The 21,014-nt window shown below is 46.7% G+C and overlaps 1 protein-coding gene and 1 long non-coding RNA gene across 13 annotated transcripts in view; one reads left to right on the top strand and one right to left on the bottom strand.

Annotated features, from left to right (window-relative positions):
- The window catches only part of LOC115402422 (uncharacterized), a 654,628-nt gene that overhangs the window by 52,486 nt on the left and 581,128 nt on the right, over positions 1-21,014 (bottom strand). The gene's annotated exons all lie outside the window — the stretch shown is intronic.
- Positions 16,384-17,303, top strand: LOC115402483 (uncharacterized). Its single transcript, XR_003933132.1, has 3 exons — positions 16,384-16,434; positions 16,510-16,578; positions 17,120-17,303. It is a non-coding gene; the product is annotated as an uncharacterized LOC115402483 (long non-coding RNA).

Raw genomic sequence — 21,014 nt, 5'->3', positions numbered from 1 at the left:
ATGAGCATGCACACACCTATAAATAATGTCCAGGTGTCAAAAAACCGGAGTTGCCCTTTAAAGTACTCAGGGCGAATCTCATCCACCCCCGGTGCCTTGCCACCGAGGAGCTTACCGACCACCTCGGTTACTTCAGCCTGGGTGATGGACGAGTCCACCTCTGGGACCTCAGCCTCTGCTTTCTCCAGGAAGACGTGGCAACGGGATTGAGGTCCTCGAAGTATTCCTTCCACCGTCCAACAATGTCCCCAGTTGAGGACAGCAGCTCCCCTCCTCCACTATAAACAGCGTTAGTGGAGACCTGCTTTCCCCTCCTGACACGCTGGACGGTTTGCCAGAATTTCTTCGAGGCCGACCGATAGTCCTCCTCCATGGCCTCCCCAAACTCCTCCCAGACCCGAGTTTTTGCCTTCACAACCACTCGGGCTGCTGTTCGCTTGGCCTGCCGGTACCTGTCAGCTGGGTACCTGTCAGCTGCTTCTGGAGTCCCATGAGCCAACAAGGCTCGATAGGACTCCTCCTTAAGCTTGACGGCAGCCTTTACTTCCGGTGTCCACAGCCGGGTTCGGGGGTTGCCGCCACGACAGGAGACCTTACGACCACAGCTCCGGGCAGCTGCTTCAACAATGGAGGTGGAGAACATGGTCCACTCGGACTCAATGTCTCCAGCCTCCCTCAGGACATGGGAGAAGCTCTCCCGGAGGTGGGAGTTGAAAACCCTGCTGACAGAGGGTTCCGCCGGACGTTCCCAGCAGACCCTCACAACACGTTTGGGTCTGCCAAGTCTGTCCAGTTTCCTCCTCTGCCAGAGAATCCAACTCACCACCAGGTGGTGATCGGTTGACGGCTCTGCTCCTCTCTTCACCTGGGTGTCCAAACCACAAGGTCAGAGACCAGATGACACGACAACAAAGTCGATCGACCTCCAACCTAGGGTGTCCTGATGCCAAGTACACTTTTGGACACCCCTGTGTTTGAACATGGTGTTCGTTATGGACAAACTGTGACTAGCACAGAAGTCCAGTAACCAAACACCACTCGGGTTCAGATCAGGGAGGCCGTGCGATCCAATCAGCCCCTTCCAGGTCTCACTGTCGCTGTCCACGTGAGCGTTGAAGTCCCCCAGTAGAACAATGGAGTCCCCAGTCGGAGCACTGTCCAGCACCCCTCCCAGGGACTCCAAGAAGGCCGGGTATTCTGCACTGCTGTTCAGCCCGTAAGCCGAGACAACAGTGAGGCACCTGTCCCCAACCCGAAGGCGCAGGGATGCAACCCTCTCGTTCACTGGGGAGAACTCCAACACCTGGCGCTGAGCTGTGGGGCTGTAAGCAAACCTCACCAGACCGCCGCCTCTCACCGCGGCAACGCCAGAGCAGTGGAGAGTCCGGCCCGTGTCCAGAGGAGGGTTCCAGAGCCCAGACTATGTGTGGAGGTGAGCTCGAATATATCTAGCCGGTACCTCTCAACCTCCCTCACAAGCTCGGGCTCTTTCCCCCCCAACGAGGTGACATTCCATGTCCCTAGGGCTAGTCTCTGTGTCTGAGGATCGGGTTGCCGGGCACCTTGCTGTCGGCTGCCACCCAGTCCACATTGGTCCATATCCGTCATACTTTTCCATATTGAAGTGGAAGCTGGCGATCTACATCTCTTTTACTTTATGTAGCATAACCACCACTAATCCTGAAACAGAATAAAACATTATCACAACTCCAGCTCCAGAAGAGTACTTACATATTACTTGCACAGTATGTAATCCCACACTAAATGTTACACCCTAAAATTACTGTGAGACCTCAAAAGATAATTGGTTTCAGCAGACATTATTAAATCACAAAGCAATCTTTTAAAAATGTATTTAGCGTTCCAACTCTTTTTTTCTCTTCGTCTTGTTTTGCATTTTGTGGTAAACTTCCAAGTTTATGTTACTTTTTCATGTGTGTACTTACTGCAGCTGTCGGACACCCCTGCTTCACGTGCTTAATTAGACCAGGCCAGCGAGAGGGGAAGGGCTGAGGGGGAACATTGGTGTGACAGCATATAACTAAACAGAGACAGAAAGACAACAAGACGAATAGCCCTGAAAGTAATTTAGATGTAATTAAAGGGAATAAATAAATAAATAAATAAATAAATAAACATTATATCTATATTTATATTAAAACAAAAATAAATCAGATGTTCTTGTCCCTTTACTTGCATTTGACATGAGGGTTAGATTCATAATTTCTGACAAAATTTTAACGCAATGTTACATAGCCTCCAGGTGGAGTAGAAACCCATGGGTGGGCTTGTTTGAAAGCTAGAAAGCCATAGATTCCAACAAAGAAAACAGTAAGTGTCTATCATTTTTCGTTTTTAACGTATATAGAAAATCAAAAAAGAAAATCAACTTTTTTTGATTTCGAAAATTTTTTAACGATATTTACCAGGATTTTGTACAGCTTCCAGAAGGTGTAGAAAGCTGCAGGATAGCTTGTTGTAAAGCTGTAACTGTCTAGTTTTCGAAATAGAAAGAAGTGAGTTTCTAACACTTTCCATTCCAGAGATATTGCTAAAAATGTCAGGTGGAAGCTGGGTCCGTGAGCTTGCTCGGCCGAGCTGACTTCCTTTGGTTTCAGTGATGATAGCTCCTAAAAACTACCGTGGATTGAAGGCTATCACACATTTTCCAACACTAGAGATGTGCACCTTCATGAAAATCACTATGAAAATTAATCCCTCAAAATGGTACCGACACACCCTTTTTGGGGCCTTGGCTCATGGACTAATACGGGTCCCATCAGTTTCCCCAGAAGCTCCGGACGGTCATTCTCGATTTGATAATGTTGCATGACTTGGCAGATATCTGTTCCAGCCTCCTGTGTACGCAGCGGACTTGCAAACACCAAACAGGAGAGAGATGGAGCTCAGTTCTAAATTAGTTGATAGCCTCCTCAGACATACAGCCCCATGTAGCTCAACAGGAGCATCGATGGTGTGTATCATGGAGTTTCAACCTGGGCTGCAGGACGTCACACAGCTGCATGAAAGCTGCTCTTCTCATCCTGAAGTTCAGCTGTCGGGTACGTGGCTGGGCCCACGCAGTCCTGAAAAGAGTGTATTTAAGAGTCATTGAAAGCATAAAAAACACATAAATATACACACACGGCCCAAAATACACATGTACACCCTGTAGTTGTGCACATGGATAAGTAACTGAGATGGAGTGACTACACTGAGTGGATCAAGTGTGTTTATAGTTTAGTTTACTCACATAGTTTACATAATTTCACACGTGTCTCACACATGCTGACGAGGACCAGGGGGCGGGGCCACATTACACCAGTGGCTGCCGGTGTCCCAGCAGTCTTGGCCCATGACTCGTTCCGGTGTGAACGGCCCGATTAGTGGTGTTTCCCATGATGCTCAGTGGCATTTCTTCCAAGTGTATGTGACTAGAGTGGGAGTGTGTGTGTGTGTGTTGCTTTTATTCCATTATATACTGATTTTTGTTTTAATATTTGTGTCTTTGTGTAGTGGTGAATGGGCGTGCACTATCATATGTACGCGCACTGCACTGTGTGCACGCGCGCACGCTGGGCGGCACCTCGAGCCACACCGGAGTTTTAATTGCAGACTCAACTCACCTGCGCGTCTCCCTCTGGCGTTTGTCAGTTCAAGCAGTGCTACAGGAGCACAGAAGCTGCCATGAAACCCTCGGTTCAGCTAAAGACAAGTTAAACTTGCTTCTCCACCGCTCTTGAGTTCACGCGGTCGGTGATCTGAACGCCGTCTCTGGCGGGGTGAGTGATTACTATCGGCGCTTCATTCATAAAATACTCGCCTCGTTCCTAACCCGTGCGTGTTTGTAGGCGCCGCTGCAGTTAATATTGAGTGCTCCCTTTCTGTTCTCTCACAAGCATCAGCGCACCTGTTCTGTGAGTATGGGTTTCTGTGCTTCCATTCTAAATTCAGAATATTTTGGGATCTAACACGGTTTGCTGTGTAGATCCCCACGTCGTGTGGCAGTTCATCCGCCACTGCGGATCCGGTGAGATTTGCCTGAGAGGTTCTGGGTAAGTTCAATATTCCTCTCCATCTTAATTAATTAAATTAGGCTCAAACTAAATTCCAATTATAATATTTTAGGGTCGCAGAGACGGGCCTTTTCCTTCCACGTGACTGGTTTCTGCTGCTGCCATTTGGGCTTCCTCCTTTATGCTGCTGCTGTCTTAGTAGGCCACATTTAAATGTGATTTATTTTCCAGGCATGCAGGTTCCATTTTGTAACTTTATTTTGAATTGAATGGATGAGTGTGTGAATGGAAATGCATTGTTTAAAGGGAAAATATTTGTATCATAAGTGAATGTTAAAATTAAATAAAGTAAAGTCTATTTTGATGTCTGTTTCCGGTCCATCAGTCCAACGTATCTGCAGCCTTTTTATCTGTGCAGGATGACCTTGGGGACGCTGGTTTCTACCAGTTGGCGTTGCAAATATAAACGTCTCCAATTTTAGCAACTTTATAGTGTTATTTAAAGTAATTATAATTTCTTATGTAAAGAAAACCATCCGACCTGGCCACATTTGTAATATGAAAAGCGTGTGATCAATGAAGATTGAGATTGATGATTTACTGAAGTGTATTTCATGTTCCTTCAGTTCCCTGTGGAGTTATGTAAGACTTTTCCTCAGGGATTCTTAAAACCCTGATGGAACTCTTGCAAGACCCCTCTAAAGGACTGGTGGAGTGTTTATTCATGGCAACATGGTCATTGCTCCTTTGATAAACGGACATACATGTGATCCAAACTCTGCTGTCCTTGAAATACCTCAGTCTGTGAAACAGCAGCCTGTCCTCCTCTCTTGCTCTCGTCAATAACGGCCGTGCTCGCAGTCGATGTGGACGACCACCTTCATGATTGTAAGAGTTAAAGGAGCTCTCCGTAATTCTGCACAATTCTGAGCCTGACTTCAGTTTGAAATGTTGGCTCCGCCCCCGAGCTCTCTGACTGGTTCCTCACGTTGAGAAAACCCTCCCACTCCCCCTCCGCTCTGCTCCCACTCAGCGTGCACGACGCTACATGCACATCCCGTACGCGTGCACAATCCTCCGGAGGAAACACAGCAGAAGCCACTTCGACTCTTTCTTGTTCAAAATAAATGGCCACTTCGTCTCAGGTCAACCATATTTCACCGTGTCACGACACGTTCGATGCAGAAAGTAGCTGCAGAAATGAATTTGTAATGTTGGCTCCGCCCCCCCCCCCCCCCCCCCCCTGCTGTTGCTGCTGGCAGTGGAGCAGAGAGGTCGTCACGCTAAATCCTCAGGCAGCGCTTTGCGGGGCCAGATATCCAGAACACGCTGATCAATGTGTGATTTTTTTTTTTTTTTTCACAGAAATGTAGCATGGACTTCGTAGTACATGATGTAAAAAGCATTTTTCTCATCCTGGTTAAATTAAAATCGCGGATAGCGCCTTTAAAATGGGTGGACACTTTGACTTCACACCTTTTCTCCAGATATAATAACAACCTTAAACAGTCCCGTTGTAATTTGATCCATGTTCGGTCGTACGCTGATGATAATCTGGTGACATGTAGAGAAGAACAACTATACAGCACGTTTTTATAGTCATACTTTATTAATGGGTGAAGAGCATTGCATTTACAGACAGAATGATAAACTAAAATAGGAAATACCATTAAATCATAATTAAGCAGATTTGTTTATTAATCTCTTCATCCTGTTAAAGTTTCTTCCAACAGTAACTGTAGACGGTTATTTAGAGACGGAAATCATCACTTTTCCGGCGGAGTCACCGTCCACCAGTGTTTCACTCTCTGGATGCCTTTGAAGACGGAGCTGCAGCCTGGTGGCTTCACACAGTCACCGTTCAAAGTAGCGTCCGACGCGTTGTGTTTGCTGCGGCGCTCTGGCGCATGTGTATACCGGCGGCTCGCATGCACGTGGAACCCCCCCCCAATCCCCTTTGCACGCCAAATATTCGGATAATCACGATTACTTGGGCCTGAACATTCGGAGGGCAAAAACAGCTACTCGGACCAGCCCGACCAGAAACATCAGGAACATTCACCAGTCTCTGTTACACAATTCAAAACTGACCCAAGACCGCCTGTTCCTGACAAACTGGACCTGACCTGACTCCACAGCTGGTGAGACGTCTACCTGTCGCAGCTGACAGCCTGGCGAACTCGGAAGTACGATGGAGCGCTTTCTCAAAGGGCCAGGTACCTAAATAATCCCACTCTAAACAATAAATGAAATGGCCAACAGAGAGTGACAAATGTTAAATCTAGAACAAACTATGAAAATAATAATAGATCCCTCCTTGCTTCTTACACCACCTGTTTAAACCCGAACATTCAACCTCAGTTTATCATTGACATCACATTATTCAAAGCTTCAAACTTTTTTATCTTTATAGATGTGAGTAAACTTGAATGTTTTTCATTAAAATCTCGCTGCTGCCTTCAAAGATGAATCTGCGTTTTGTTCCGGATTGACATTCAAACCCTGTCAGCAAATCTTCCTGTAGATCAGATGCTCTGATATATAAGCGTTTTTCAGCTTTGTTCATTTGATCCATCACACACACACACACACACACACACACAAAGGCAATGCATTGTGGTCCTTCCTGGTTGTGTCACTCTTCCTGATGGTCTGTGGTTCCCCTTTGGTACGGTTCGTTGTCATCCTGAAATCAAAGAGGGACAAAGCAGTTAAGTGGTGTTGGGCTGACTTCCCATCTCAAATCAACATTTTCCACGAAATGGTCACATTTATGATTTCAAATCAGTTCAGATCACATGTTAAACAGTTCAGGTGAGAACTTGGGCAGTGATTGAAGACTGTTGGTGCTGATTTAACAATGAAATTAGCTGTCAGTGTCTTTTATCTTTGAATGAATTCACAATAATGTGATGATTGAACCAATACTTACTGAGGCAGGTGCCAAACACATCGGGGTGAAGCAAGACACCTAAAGCAAAAAAAGAAAGAAGAAAACACAAATGTGAGAACAATGCCATATTTACTTTCCGTGTGTGTGTGTGTGTGTGTGTGTGTGTGTGTGTGTGTGTGTGTGTGTGTGTGATCTACTACATATCTGGGGAGTTTGAGGTTTTCTACCAGAAGTCTGGGGAGTTTGACGGGTCTGCACAGTATTTATTTTTTATTTTTATTTAACCAGGAAGGTCCCGTCCGTCCGTCCGTCCGTCCGTTTTCTACCGCTTATCCGGGGCCGGGTCACGGGGGCAGCAGTCTCAGCAGGGATGCCCAGTCTTCCCTGTCCCCAGACACTTCGTCCAGCTCCTCTGGGAGGATCCCAAGGCGTTCCCAGGTCAGCCGAGAGATATAGTCTCTCCAGCGTGTCCTGGGTCTTCCCCGGGGTCTCCTCCCAGTGGGACATGCCCGGAACTCCTCCCTAGGGAGGCGTCCAGGAGGCATCCTAAACAGATGTCCGAGCCACCTCAGCTGGTTCCTCTCGATGTGGAGGAGTAGTGGCTCTACTCCGAGCTCCTCCCTGGTGACTGAGCTCCTCCCCCTATCTCTAAGGGAGCGCCCAGCCACCCTACGGAGGAAGCTCATTTCAGCCACTTGTATCCGGGATCTTGTCCTTTCGGTCATGACCCAAAGCTCATGACCATAGGTGAGGGTGGGAACGTAGATTGACCGGTAAATCGAGAGCTTCGCCTTTCGGCTCAGCTCCTTCTTCACCACGACGGACCGATACAACGACTGCATCACTGCAGCCGCTGCACCGATCCGCCTGTCAATCTCACGCTCCATCCGTCCCCCACTCGTGAACAAGACCCCAAGATACTTGAACTCCTCCACTTGGGCTAGGGTCTCTCCACCGACCTGGAGGGGGCAAGCCAAGGAAGGTCCCGTTGAGATTAAAAACCTCTTTTTCGAGGGAGTCCTGGGGGTTATAAAGTTTACAATTCCAATACACAGTGTTATAAATTACAAGGAAAATTAAGAAACACAATTGCACGTAAAAGATCTGTCTCAAGTTCTCTCAGCCTTGTTTTAAAAGAGCTGAAGGGAATGAGTTCAGACATGTAACCCAGGTGTCAAATCCTGACAGCCTGTCATTATGTTGCTCTCTCTCTCGTCCACATCCAGACATTTATAGATCTGCTGCACTCACTCTCTCTCAAATCCCGCGGCATTTCACATGTTCCCGTTGGCTTGGCGATTAGCCAATAAGATCGCTTCATTCATGACGACGTCACACAGTCACGTGACTTAGCGCCGGCTATTATTAGCAGGGTCATGCCGGGGAGTAGGGAGACACGGAGAGGCAGTGGGGATTTGAGAGAGAGTGAGTGCAGCAGATCTATAAATGTCTGGATGTGGACGAGAGAGGGAGCAACATAATGACAGGCTGTCAGGATTTGACACCTGGGTTACACCCTCCCCTCCTAAAACCATGCAACTCCGGTGCATGCTAAACTACATGAACACTGGAACAAACAACGTTAGACGCCGGGACATCAAATACTTCACCATAGGCATGGGCTAAACTATGGAAAAGAGTTTGCACGACCGAGATCAAAGGATTACCTAAGGAAGGGTACTGTAAACGGTCAGGTGGGTGTCGCTGTCGCGAAGAACGGCGGACAGGCGAAACAGAACCGGTGGGCTCTGAGATAATCTCAGGTATCGAAATAGGCACCTCAGTAGAGAATGGCTCTATTATTGCAGCGTTAGGAGATGTCTCTGCTGGACCGCCCGACAGTGGGTCACCCTCTGGTGACACCGTCTCAGGAGGAACTGGACCTTCAGGTAGATATGGATCAGGTACATGCTCAACTCCCCCCTCAGGTTCACCAGGGACTTCATCTTCCTCCTCACTGGGAAAGGGTGGAACAGCAACTTCGGATGGACCAGGGGACTCTCCAACGTCAGGTAAGTCAACTTCAGGTGAGTGTATTGTTTCAGGGACTGGGTTACTGCCTGAGGACGGGCCAGGAAAAGAACTTTCAACACTAAACCTCACAGGTGGTAGAACTGTGGGCTCCGAATAACTCCATTCCTCCTCTTCGTCACTCAGGTGATCTGGATCCACAACCGGCTTCTTCAGACTCCTGGTTTGAGGTCTGCAAACAGGTGCAGCGGGTTGCGGTTTGGGATCTGTGGTTTCGGGCAGAAAACCACATGGCAGTAACAAGTCTCTGTGTAATGTGCGGGTTCGTCCAGACGTGTCCTTCTCCGGTTGGACTGTGTAAACAGGGAGGTCTCCTGCTCGTTTGAGCACAACATAAATGTCTTTCTCCCACTTGTCTTCCAGTTTGTGTTTACCACGGAGTTTCACGTTGCGGACGAGCACCCGATCACCTTCCTCCAAAATAGACGGTTTTACTCGTTGATCAAACCGAGATTTATTTTTATCTGCAGATCTAGCAGCATTCTTAGAAGCGAGTTTATAACTCTCTTCTAACCGAGAACGAAGAGCCTGCACGTATTGAGAGTGCGACATGGACTGAGCGTCTCGAGTGGGAAGGCCGAAAGCCAGGTCCACGGGCAATCTTGGAGAGCGACCGAACATGAGCTCATATGGTGTGTAGCCCGTGACATCATTGCGGGTGCAATTATAAGCGTGGACTAACGGCTTCACGTATTCCCTCCAAGTCTCTGCCTCTTCTCTCTCCGTGAGCGAACCCAGAATCTTCTGATCAGCTAGCCTGTTGCTATCATTGGAATTATCATCATCTAGTCCTGGGCTTGATTAGCCCTTAGCGTGTAACATAAGTGCTACATAACGTGGCGAGCTAGCCAGGAGAGAGTTGCATTTGTTTGGCAGAGGGGTACCTGTATTTGAGTAACTACTGGCAACGGGAAAAATATACAGGACAGACATGGATATTTTTGAAGAACTTGGCATAAAAATTCCCAATGCAGTTATCATTGAGGGTATTACTAAAGGTGATATTTGCGAAGAAATACTTGACTTTTTGAGTAAATACGGTTCAATTTCGCGTTCAGAACTTGTTTCTCAGTCCGGATTTGCATTTGACGGTGCACTGGTGGTTGAATTTAATTCTGGTGCTGCCATTGCTGCACTTCGTGCACAATTACCCTACATTTACGTAAGCAACGACCAAACAGTAACCGGTAAAATTTCTGAACTGTCTAGTATTTGCGCCGCTCACGTTGAAAAAACTAAAACTGATGCTTATCTTTCTGAGCTGCAGAAATTAGCAAAGAGTACCGGAAAAGAATACACAGATGTCTTAAATGATGTCATGTCTCTGCTGGGCCGTTCCATCGCAGGGCTGGGGTCAGTTCCAGAGTGCCTGGAGGAGAAAGTTAATGCAATACTGTCCGTGCCCCCAGCCGCTAGTGTGGCGTCGCCTGTCCTTCTGCCTCCAGGGCCACATCCGCGTGAAGCTCATAGACATGCGCAGACTCCACCTGCTGCCCAGTCACGAGCTCCTTTTCCATCTTTGCCTGACCTGAATCCACCAGAAGTTCAACGACTTGTAGTGGAACATATTGTGAAAAGTGAGGACAATGCAATGTCCCACATGTCCATACAGAGACTCAGAGCTTTTTCTGGACGATCACCACGTCCCCAAAATGAGTCTGATTATGACACTTTCCGATCTGCTATTGATTTAATGATGAATGATCCGTCTGTGTCAGACTTACAGCGATCTAGACGTATTATTGAAAGTTTATTGTCTCCTGCAGCAGATATGGTTAAACACTTGAAACCGGAAACGCCTCCCGCAGTATACCTCCAAATCCTTGATTCCGCATATGGTGCAGTCCAAGACGGGGATGAATTGTATGCAAAATTCATGGATACTTTTCAAGATGGGGGGGAGAAGCCGTCAGCTTTCCTTCAAAGGCTCCAAGTCGCGTTGAGTGCCGCAGTAAAGAGAGGGGGAGTCCCGCAAGCTGAGTTTGATAAACACCTGCTCAATCAGTTTTGCAGGGGATGCTGGGACAATACTTTAATTGCAGAACTTCAACTTAAGCAGCGTAAGTCCTGTCCGCCACCCTTCGCAGAACTGTTGCTGCTGCTCCGCACAGAGGAGGACAGAGAAGCAGCCAAGTCGCAGCGGATGAAGCAACATCTGGGTTCGAAGGCCAAAGCCCTGTCCCATGCTCATTATGCTTGTGCTAAAACTGACAGTAAACCAGAAGCTGTCACTTTGGAACAGCTTGCCCGACAGTTGGCTGACATGCAGAAACAGCTTAACGCACTAACAGCCACCCACTCTGGCTCGAAGCCTTCAGCTGCAGCAAAGTCTACACCTGGCCGTAGCCATGGTGATGGTCAGGGGGTGGGCAAGCCTCAAAGAAACCCACCTCCTGCACCTAAACCTGGTTATTGTTTTAGGTGTGGTGAAGATGGGCACATTAAACCACAATGTGACAATCCCCCGAATTCTGCTCTTGTTGCCACCAAGAAGAAACAGTTTGCTGAGAGACAAGCAAAGTGGAGAAGAACAAACACATCAGAAAATCAGCCTTTAAACTAAGCAAAGTTCCTGTTACGGGGCGAACCGGAACTGCCTTGGACCAAAAATGTCCCAAGAACCAGAAACAAGCTGCATGCAGAGAACAGTCTCATTGCACTTACACAAACAAGATTCCTAAAGGTCTTATTGGTTCAAAATGTACCAGTGATGTGACAATTGCAGAACAAGTGTGTCATTGTTTACTTGACACAGGATCACAAGTGACCACTGTTCCGGTTTCTTTTTATAACAAGTATCTATCCCGACAGCCGTTAATGCCATTGTGTGACCTCCTTAAAGTAGAAGGTGCAGCAGGTCAAGCTGTTCCCTACTTGGGTTATGTTGAAGTAACTATCACATTCCCCAGAGACTTCGTTGGTGTTGACATGGAACTAGTCACTCTTGCACTCATTGTTCCAGATTCTCCTTCAGAACACCAGTCCCAGATCTTAATTGGGATGAACACACTGGACCCACTGTATGAGCACTATGCGGAAGCTGAGTCTGCTCATTTCCAGCCTGCTATGCAGGGGTACAGAGCAGTTTTGCAGTTGCTCCAGCTTAGACACCGGCAGACCGAAGAGGCCAGTGACTCCATCATCAGATTAGCAAGTAAGACCCCGGTCGAGGTTCTTGCTGGCCAAACCCTGGTCCTCGAGGGTTCTGTCCGGGTGAAACCATCCCTAGCTGGCCAGTGTGCTCTGATTGAACAGCCCATTACATCAATGCCTGGTGGATTGTGTGTGAAAAGTTGTTTAGTTTCACTTTCCATAGGCTCACCACATAAGCTCCCCGTGGTGGTCACCAACGAGTCAGGACACAGTGTAATACTGCCTCCACTCAGTGTGATTGCCGAACTGTCAATGTCACCGCAGATCCTGTCACACAGTGTCACTAAGGATCAATGCAAGAATTCTGATTTAGAGTTTGATTTTAGTAACTCTCCTATTCCCTCAGACTGGAAAGAGCGCATCATCTCCAAACTCAAGCAAATACCAGAAGTATTTTCACATCATGATCTTGATCTTGGGCGGACAGATAAGGTGAAGCATCACATCCGCCTCAGCGATGAAACTCCTTTTAAACATCGAGCCCGACCAATCCATCCTCGCGACCTCGAGGCTGTCCGCAACCATTTGCGTGATTTGTTAGAGGCAGGAGTTATTCGTGAGTCCGACTCACCTTTTTCTTCACCCATTGTTGTTGTCAGGAAAAAGAATGGAGATGTTCGCCTTTGCATTGACTATCGAAAGCTTAACCTCCAAACAATCAAAGATGCGTACGCGCTCCCTAACTTGGAGGAATCTTTCTCTGCCTTGACTGGTTCTAGATGGTTTAGTGTCCTTGATCTCAAGTCGGGTTACTATCAAATTGAGATGGCAGAATGTGACAAATCCAAGACAGCCTTCGTTACTCCGCTGGGGTTTTGGGAATTCAACCGCATGCCCCAGGGTGTGACCAACGCTCCATCCACTTTCCAACGCCTTATGGAAAAGTGCATGGGCGATTTACATCTGAAAGAGGTTCTAGTTTTTATTGATGATCTGATAATCTTTTCTGATAGTCTTGAAGAGCATGAGAGTCGCTTATTACGCGTGCTTCATCGGCTCAGAGATTACGGCCTCAAACTGTCACCTGAGAAGTGCAAATTTTTCCAAAGCTCTGTGCGCTATCTCGGCCATGTAGTCTCTGAGGGTGGTGTCGAGACCGATCCAGAAAAGATCGCTGCCCTAAAATCCTGGCCGGTTCCGCGTAACCTCAAAGAACTAAGATCTTTCTTGGGTTTTGCTGGTTATTACCGTCGTTTTATTAGTGGCTATGCTACTATTGCTAAACCCTTAAATGACCTGACGAAAGGGTATGTTCCTACACGCCGCCAGAGTTCCAAACGTGTTTCTGTTACTCCGCTCCACGATTCTAAGCTGCCTTTTAATGAGAGGTGGACTACTGAATGCCAGTCTGCTTTTGATACTCTCATTGATCGGTTGACTTCAGCTCCAGTTCTTGGGTTTGCCAACCCCAAGCAACCGTATATTTTGCACACTGATGCGAGCGCTTCTGGGGTAGGTGCTGCGCTTTATCAAGAGCAAGATGGAAAGCTGCGCGTCATTGCGTATGCAAGCAGAGGCTTGTCAAACAGTGAATCTCGCTATCCCGCGCACAAACTAGAATTTCTAGCGTTGAAATGGAGCGTTTGTGAAAAGTTTCACGATTACTTGTACGGTTCAAGTTTTGTGGTGGTAACAGACAACAACCCGTTAACCTACATTTTAACATCAGCGAAACTGGATGCCGCAAGTCATCGGTGGCTTGCTGCACTGTCCACCTATGATTTTAAGTTGCAGTATCGTGCCGGCAGTCAGAACCGAGACGCCGATGCGCTTTCTCGTAGGCCTCACTCAGAGTCACCTGACACTCATTGTCAGAAGGAGTGGGAGATGGTGAAGCATTTTACGGCTGATCACGTTGAGGACAGTGCTGCTGTTGAGCTTTCTCCAGATGTTGTGGCCGCCATTTGCCACAGTTGTCTGGTGAGATGTCGTAATCCTGATGCTGATGTGGAATGCGTAACACTTGTTGAATCTTTGAGTATGTCCGTCGCTGCTATTCCCGATGCGTATGTTGCCGATTCTTGTCATGGTTTACCTGTTGTTCCTTCTTTTTCTCACCATGAATTGAAAGAGAGGCAGAGAGCCGACCCAACTCTTGGCGAGGTAATCCATCAGCTGGAGAGTGGAGATAAAGTTCCTCCCACAGTGAGGCAAGAACTCCCGGACGTTCCTCTTTTGTTGAGAGAGTTGAGTCGTCTGGAGCTCCAGGATGACATCCTCTATAGGAGGAGACAAGATGGTGAGCGTATGTCATTTCAGCTCGTGTTACCCGAAGATCTCCGTTCAGTGGTGCTGGCCAGTCTCCATGATGACATGGGTCATCTGGGAGTCGATCGTACCCTGGACTTAGTTAGATCCAGGTTCTTCTGGCCACGCATGGCTGCCGATGTCGAGCTGAAAATAAGGACTTGCAATCGTTGCGTCAGGCGAAAAGCTCTTCCAGAACGAGCTGCTCCATTGGTTAACATCAAAACAAGCAGACCCCTTGAACTGTTGTGTATGGACTACCTATCGCTCGAACCTGATAAAAGTAACACAAAAGACATCTTAGTGTTGACAGACCATTTTACTAAATTTGCCGTAGCTATTCCAACTGCCAACCAAAAGGCTAAAACTGTTGCAAGATGTCTGTTTGACAACTTCATTGTTCACTACGGTATACCCGAGCGCTTACACACAGATCAGGGGCCTGACTTTGAATCGCATCTCATTAAAGAGCTCTGTGACATAGCTGGCATACAAAAGACCAGGACCACCCCTTACCATCCTCGTGGTAACCCGGTTGAGCGGTTTAACCGCACGTTGCTCAGCATGTTAGGAACTCTTGAACCAGAGCAGAAGCAGAGATGGAGGGAATACGTGAAGCCGTTAGTCCACGCTTATAATTGCACCCGCAATGATGTCACGGGCTACACACCATATGAGCTCATGTTCGGTCGCTCTCCAAGATTGCCCGTGGACCTGGCTTTCGGCCTTCCCACTCGAGACGCTCAGTCCATGTCGCACTCTCAATACGTGCAGGCTCTTCGTTCTCGGTTAGAAGAGAGTTATAAACTCGCTTCTAAGAATGCTGCTAGATCTGCAGATAAAAATAAATCTCGGTTTGATCAACGAGTAAAACCGTCTATTTTGGAGGAAGGTGATCGGGTGCTCGTCCGCAACGTGAAACTCCGTGGTAAACACAAACTGGAAGACAAGTGGGAGAAAGACATTTATGTTGTGCTCAAACGAGCAGGAGACCTCCCTGTTTACACAGTCCAACCGGAGAAGGACACGTCTGGACGAACCCGCACATTACACAGAGACTTGTTACTGCCATGTGGTTTTCTGCCCGAAACCACAGATCCCAAACCGCAACCCGCTGCACCTGTTTGCAGACCTCAAACCAGGAGTCTGAAGAAGCCGGTTGTGGATCCAGATCACCTGAGTGACGAAGAGGAGGAATGGAGTTATTCGGAGCCCACAGTTCTACCACCTGTGAGGTTTAGTGTTGAAAGTTCTTTTCCTGGCCCGTCCTCAGGCAGTAACCCAGTCCCTGAAACAATACACTCACCTGTAGTTGACTTACCTGACGTTGGAGAGTCCCCTGGTCCATCCGAAGTTGCTGTTCCACCCTTTCCCAGTGAGGAGGAAGATGAAGTCCCTGGTGAACCTGAGGGGGGAGTTGAGCATGTACCTGATCCATATCTACCTGAAGGTCCAGTTCCTCCTGAGACGGTGTCACCAGAGGGTGACCCACTGTCGGGCGGTCCAGCAGAGACATCTCCTAACGCTGCAATAATAGAGCCATTCTCTACTGAGGTGCCTATTTCGATACCTGAGATTATCTCAGAGCCCACCGGTTCTGTTTCGCCTGTCCGCCGTTCTTCGCGACAGCGACACCCACCTGACCGTTTACAGTACCCTTCCTTAGGTAATCCTTTGATCTCGGTCGTGCAAACTCTTTTCCATAGTTTAGCCCATGCCTATGGTGAAGTATTTGATGTCCCGGCGTCTAACGTTGTTTGTTCCAGTGTTCATGTAGTTTAGCATGCACCGGAGTTGCATGGTTTTAGGAGGGGAGGGTGTAACCCAGGTGTCAAATCCTGACAGCCTGTCATTATGTTGCTCTCTCTCTCGTCCACATCCAGACATTTATAGATCTGCTGCACTCACTCTCTCTCAAATCCCGCGGCATTTCACATGTTCCCGTTGGCTTGGCGATTAGCCAATAAGATCGCTTCATTCATGACGACGTCACACAGTCACGTGACTTAGCGCCGGCTATTATTAGCAGGGTCATGCCGGGGAGTAGGGAGACACGGAGAGGCAGTGGGGATGCCAAGAGAAGGCTGTGCTCAGGTCGGTTTCAGTCAAATCTTTGCGGTTAAACTGTCTTTGTGCTGCTCTATACTTAACCATGCACTTATATCATAGGAGTCGTCGGCTACCGCGTCCGAGATCGTGCGATTAGAGCACACACGTGTAATCCAGACCGTGGAATCGGTGAGTGCTCAGTCCGTTTGTTAGCCTAGCGTCTCCATTCATTCTAGAGGCAGGTGTTAGCATGCATGGGTTATTCAAAGTTGTGCCTTGTTTTCAAAAATATCAACTTACCCTGAACTGTGATGATAAGCCAAATACTCCAGCATTGGTGTCAGAAAAGTGTGATGATGTATTTTAAGTGCCTTTATTTTTGAATGTGATCTTGTAAGTTTGTGGCTTATAAACTTCACTGATGCACTGAATGAGCACTTTACCTGTCAACAGTGGACTAATTAATTAATTTCCACAGTTTGCATGAAGCACTTTACTTAATGATATGACTATTTATTGAACTTTGACACTGAAAGATTGTATTTTATTACTATTTAAGACTCTTTGAATCTCTTTTGGATTACTTTCACTGCAATGTAACTTACTGTGCAGGTAGTGCTATAAATTGGTCAGTGCGCACAATTACTTCAATCCAATTTATTAGTACAAGGATTTGTATTTATTTGATATGTACATGTATTTGATATTCGTTATTTGGTGCTTTGTACAGGCCAGGTTTTTTTTTCCTGCGGTCCTGCAAAGAATGATGGCGAGCTAGAGACCAGGCCGAGAGCCTAACCGGAGCTCCGGTTTTCCAGCCGGAGACCAAGTGCTACCTCTGCCGGGCCGGTAGGGGCTCCTGAAGCCAGCAACCTCTCACCCCCACACGACTTGACCTACACCCACACAACCCACACATGCTCGGACTCTTCCGCAGAGTCACCAGCTGTTAAGACCCAGACGTGGGTCATGTGAACTTTGGGTGGGATGAATGGACAATTGGGTTGATTTCTTCTGTCCAAGGGGTGTGAAGCTGGACTCCACCTCTTACCACTGTGAAAAATCATTTGCTGTGATCATCATCGTTTCTTTGTGTTGCACTTCTAATACCTGTCACCTTCGAATATTCATCACAATTGTAACTTGTTGAGAGTATCTCGAATGGCCATTCGCACAGGTTAAAGTTTTGCAAATCTGTTATGTTTGTTTGTCCTGTTTGTTTTCCTTTTGTTTCGAAGAGCTCAATATATGGTGCCTTTTTACTTGCAAACTCAACTCCAAGTCTCTGCCTCTTCTCTCTCCGTGAGCGAACCCAGAATCTTCTGATCAGCTAGCCTGTTGCTATCATTGGAATTATCATCATCTAGTCCTGGGCTTGATTAGCCCTTAGCGTGTAACATAAGTGCTACAGACAGTTTGCAGTCCCTTTGCAGCTTGTTCCAGTATATGGAGCTGAATACGCAAAAACTCTTTTTCAGAGTTCTGTGCGGGGAAACGGAACAGTAACAAATAATCCTTTGATTATTCATCACTTTAGTAGCTGCAGTGACGGTGCTGTGTTTTTTCCTGAAACCTGATTGCAACTTTGACAGAAGTTCATTTGAGGACAGGAATTCTTTTAGCTGATCACTGACAAGGGATTCAAGAATTTTTGACAGGACACACAAGTTTGAAACTGGCCTGTAATTGGTTAAAATTGAAGGGTCTCCTCCTTTTCATGAGGGAAAAACAAAGGCAGACTTCCTGACTGGGGGAACTTCTTTGTTTTCAGTCGAGAGGTTAAAAAGAAGTGTAAGAGGTGGTGCTACCAGGTCTGCTGCTATTGTTAAAAAGTAGGGCTCTATCGAGTCAGGTCCAGGAGGTTTTCTGTGATTTAAAGCTTTAAGACCTTTATGTACTTACTGAACAGTAAAAGGCACAACATTAAAAGGAACTCCAGAAAACAGGAGTGTCAGAGCAGGAAGTGACAGATGAAGCCCGTGAGGACTCAAACAAAGAGCCAGATGATGCAAAGTGCTTATTAAAGCAGTTCAAGACCTCACTTCTATCATCAACTAGAACTGAGTCTTTAGGAACAAATGTGGGAAGACTGTGAGAAGTTTTGTATGTAGATAAAGAAATATTTGGATTTTGATTTTTTGGTGAAAGATGTGCACATGTTCCTCAGTTGCCTGAAAGATAACCAATCAGTGGCGGAACCACTTTTCTTGACTTTGGCCCATGCCCAGCCACACTGATGGATAGCATCTGACAACCAAGGGGAAAACTGGGGGTTGTTTCGTCCTTTCACTCTGAATTTCCTAAAAGGAGCATGCTTGTTTAAAACTTTTTCAAAACTTTCTTGAAAAAAAGCCCATGCAAGCTCGACTTCCGACAACAAACATATATGGTCCCAGTTGACCAAGGAAAAATCTTGGCGAAAGGCTTGTTCATCAAACATTTTAAAATTTCTCTTAAAAACAATACGTGACTGACATTTGGGGATTTCTCCGTCCCTGCAAGTAGCAACAATACAATGATGACTTAGATCAGAGGTCTACAACCTTTTGGACCAAAAGAGCCATTTTTGTGACTTTCCACTGCGTCAAGCTGGTTTGGAGCCATGAAGCACATTCACCCTTTAAGATGAGCCTCATGCAGCTCATGGAGGTTCATATGAAGTTTTCATTCACAAACAAAAACTATATCTTAGGACACTTTCATGACGTTTCAACTATGGTTCAGAATAGTGAACCTTTTAACACATTTAACCAGTTTTCTTAACTGATTTTAACAGTTTTTGCTCCCCTTTAAGCTTTTTATGCTGACAGTTTTGAAATTTAGCTGTTTTCGTCATTTTACTTCCTTGTCATCAGTTTCGCATGTTTTTTTCTAATCATGTTTTTTTTTTTTGCTTTCTTTCTTTTCTTTCATTTCATGTTGATAGAGAGAGATTTATTTTCAACCAGGTTTCTGAAATCATCCCACTGTCTGCATCTGTTGATTTGATCCAAATTCTGACTATCTTAGATAATTACAAACTCCTAGATCTCTGATAGAGGAACCAAGCTAGAGGTTTACATAGATTCCACTCTGCAAGGGTGATAAGAGGATTTTTTTGTCCAGGATGAGGAAAATACATCCAATTCATCCTGAGCCATGGGCCCCAAAACCCCCAAAACCTCTTTGAGGTAAGATGAAAGTCCCTCTATATGGTCTATCTGCTCAGCCAACGATGCCCTGAAGGCCTCCTTCTTCAGGTTCACAGCTTCCTGGACTGCGGGTGTCATTGAGTTTCTGCCATGACAGGTACCAAGGAACTTCTGGCCACAGCTGTGCACTGACACTTTCCCAACGGAGGTCTTGAACAGGGTCCAGTTGGACTTCACGTTCCCGACCTCCTCTGGTACCTGGGAGAGGTTCTGATCTGAGTCCTTTGCTATCATTTCCCAGCTGATCCTCTCTGTGTACCGGGTTCTGCCGGGTCTGGCCTGCAGTCTTCCTGCCACCTGATCCAGTTCACCATCAGAAGGTGATCAGTTGGAGTTCTGCTCCTCTCACCACCGGAGTGTCCAGAACATCCAGTCTCAGGTCAGTCCATCGTCAACCTTTGACCCTAGGATCTCTGGTACCATATCCACTTGTGAGTGTGTTCTGACATGGAGCTTGATACAATCAACAATTACAATCAACACTGATTCAGCACTCGGGTTCAAATATGAGCTGTTGAGCTGCTGTTTGAGTCATAAGCACAAACAACAGTCATAGTTTTCTCTGGAATCATCAAATGAAAACCTGAAAATAAGTCACTGAATCAGTTACCCTTTGCCCTGGGAAGAAGTACTGGATGTCGTTGTTCATCTTCCTGTTTAAGGCAGAGTTGAGCAGTTGGTTCTGGTGAAACAGGCAGTCCAGAGTCAGCTGGACTCTTGGGTCTTCCACCACCCTGCTGCTCCGAGGAATCACTTGCTTCCGGTTGAGAGTGTGATGCATCACCACAAGAACGACTTGTTTGTCATCTGGAAACACAAAACATTATATGACTGAACTCCTGTTTGTTGCAGAAACACCTCAGTAATCCTGAAGTACCTCAGTCCTTCTCTCTATAAAGAACACCAGCATCATTCTGCTTCTCGTCAGGACTCACTTCAGTCCAGGTTCACTTTGAGTTTCTTGTCTCGTCTTTTTCACTTTGAGCTTTGCCTGTTTTGATCTGGATACTAACATGCCTCGGCTCTGCTTCAGCTCACCTGTGTCCCTGTTCCAGTCTGTGGTTCCCTGATTCCTCTGGAATGTGCTTCACCTGTGTTCCTCCCTCCTGAGTGGATGTAAACTCACTTCATTCATGTTCCAGGTCATCTGTGTACCTTCCAGTTGGGATATCCAGTTTTTCTTCTAGTGTTCCCTACTGTAGTCTCCATGTTTGTTTCCTGTTTTTGGATTACTATTTTAAATCATTTTTTTCGATTTGTTTGGAAACAGTTTCTTTGTTATTGTGACCGACCGACTGGTGAAGATGAATCCAGCAGTCTTTGATCAGCTGACCTGACCGCCCCAGTCCTGTCACCGTAGCTTCTGAGGACCTGCTCAGCTACAGTTAGTTTCACTCTAATCTGACTAATCAGGAATGTTGGCTGAGACATTTC

This window comes from Salarias fasciatus, chromosome 15, assembly GCF_902148845.1.
Source record: "Salarias fasciatus chromosome 15, fSalaFa1.1, whole genome shotgun sequence".
Classification (NCBI taxonomy): domain Eukaryota; kingdom Metazoa; phylum Chordata; class Actinopteri; order Blenniiformes; family Blenniidae; genus Salarias; species Salarias fasciatus.
The sequence above is the reverse complement of the archived record's forward strand: the minus strand, read 5'-3'. Positions and strand labels throughout refer to the sequence as shown.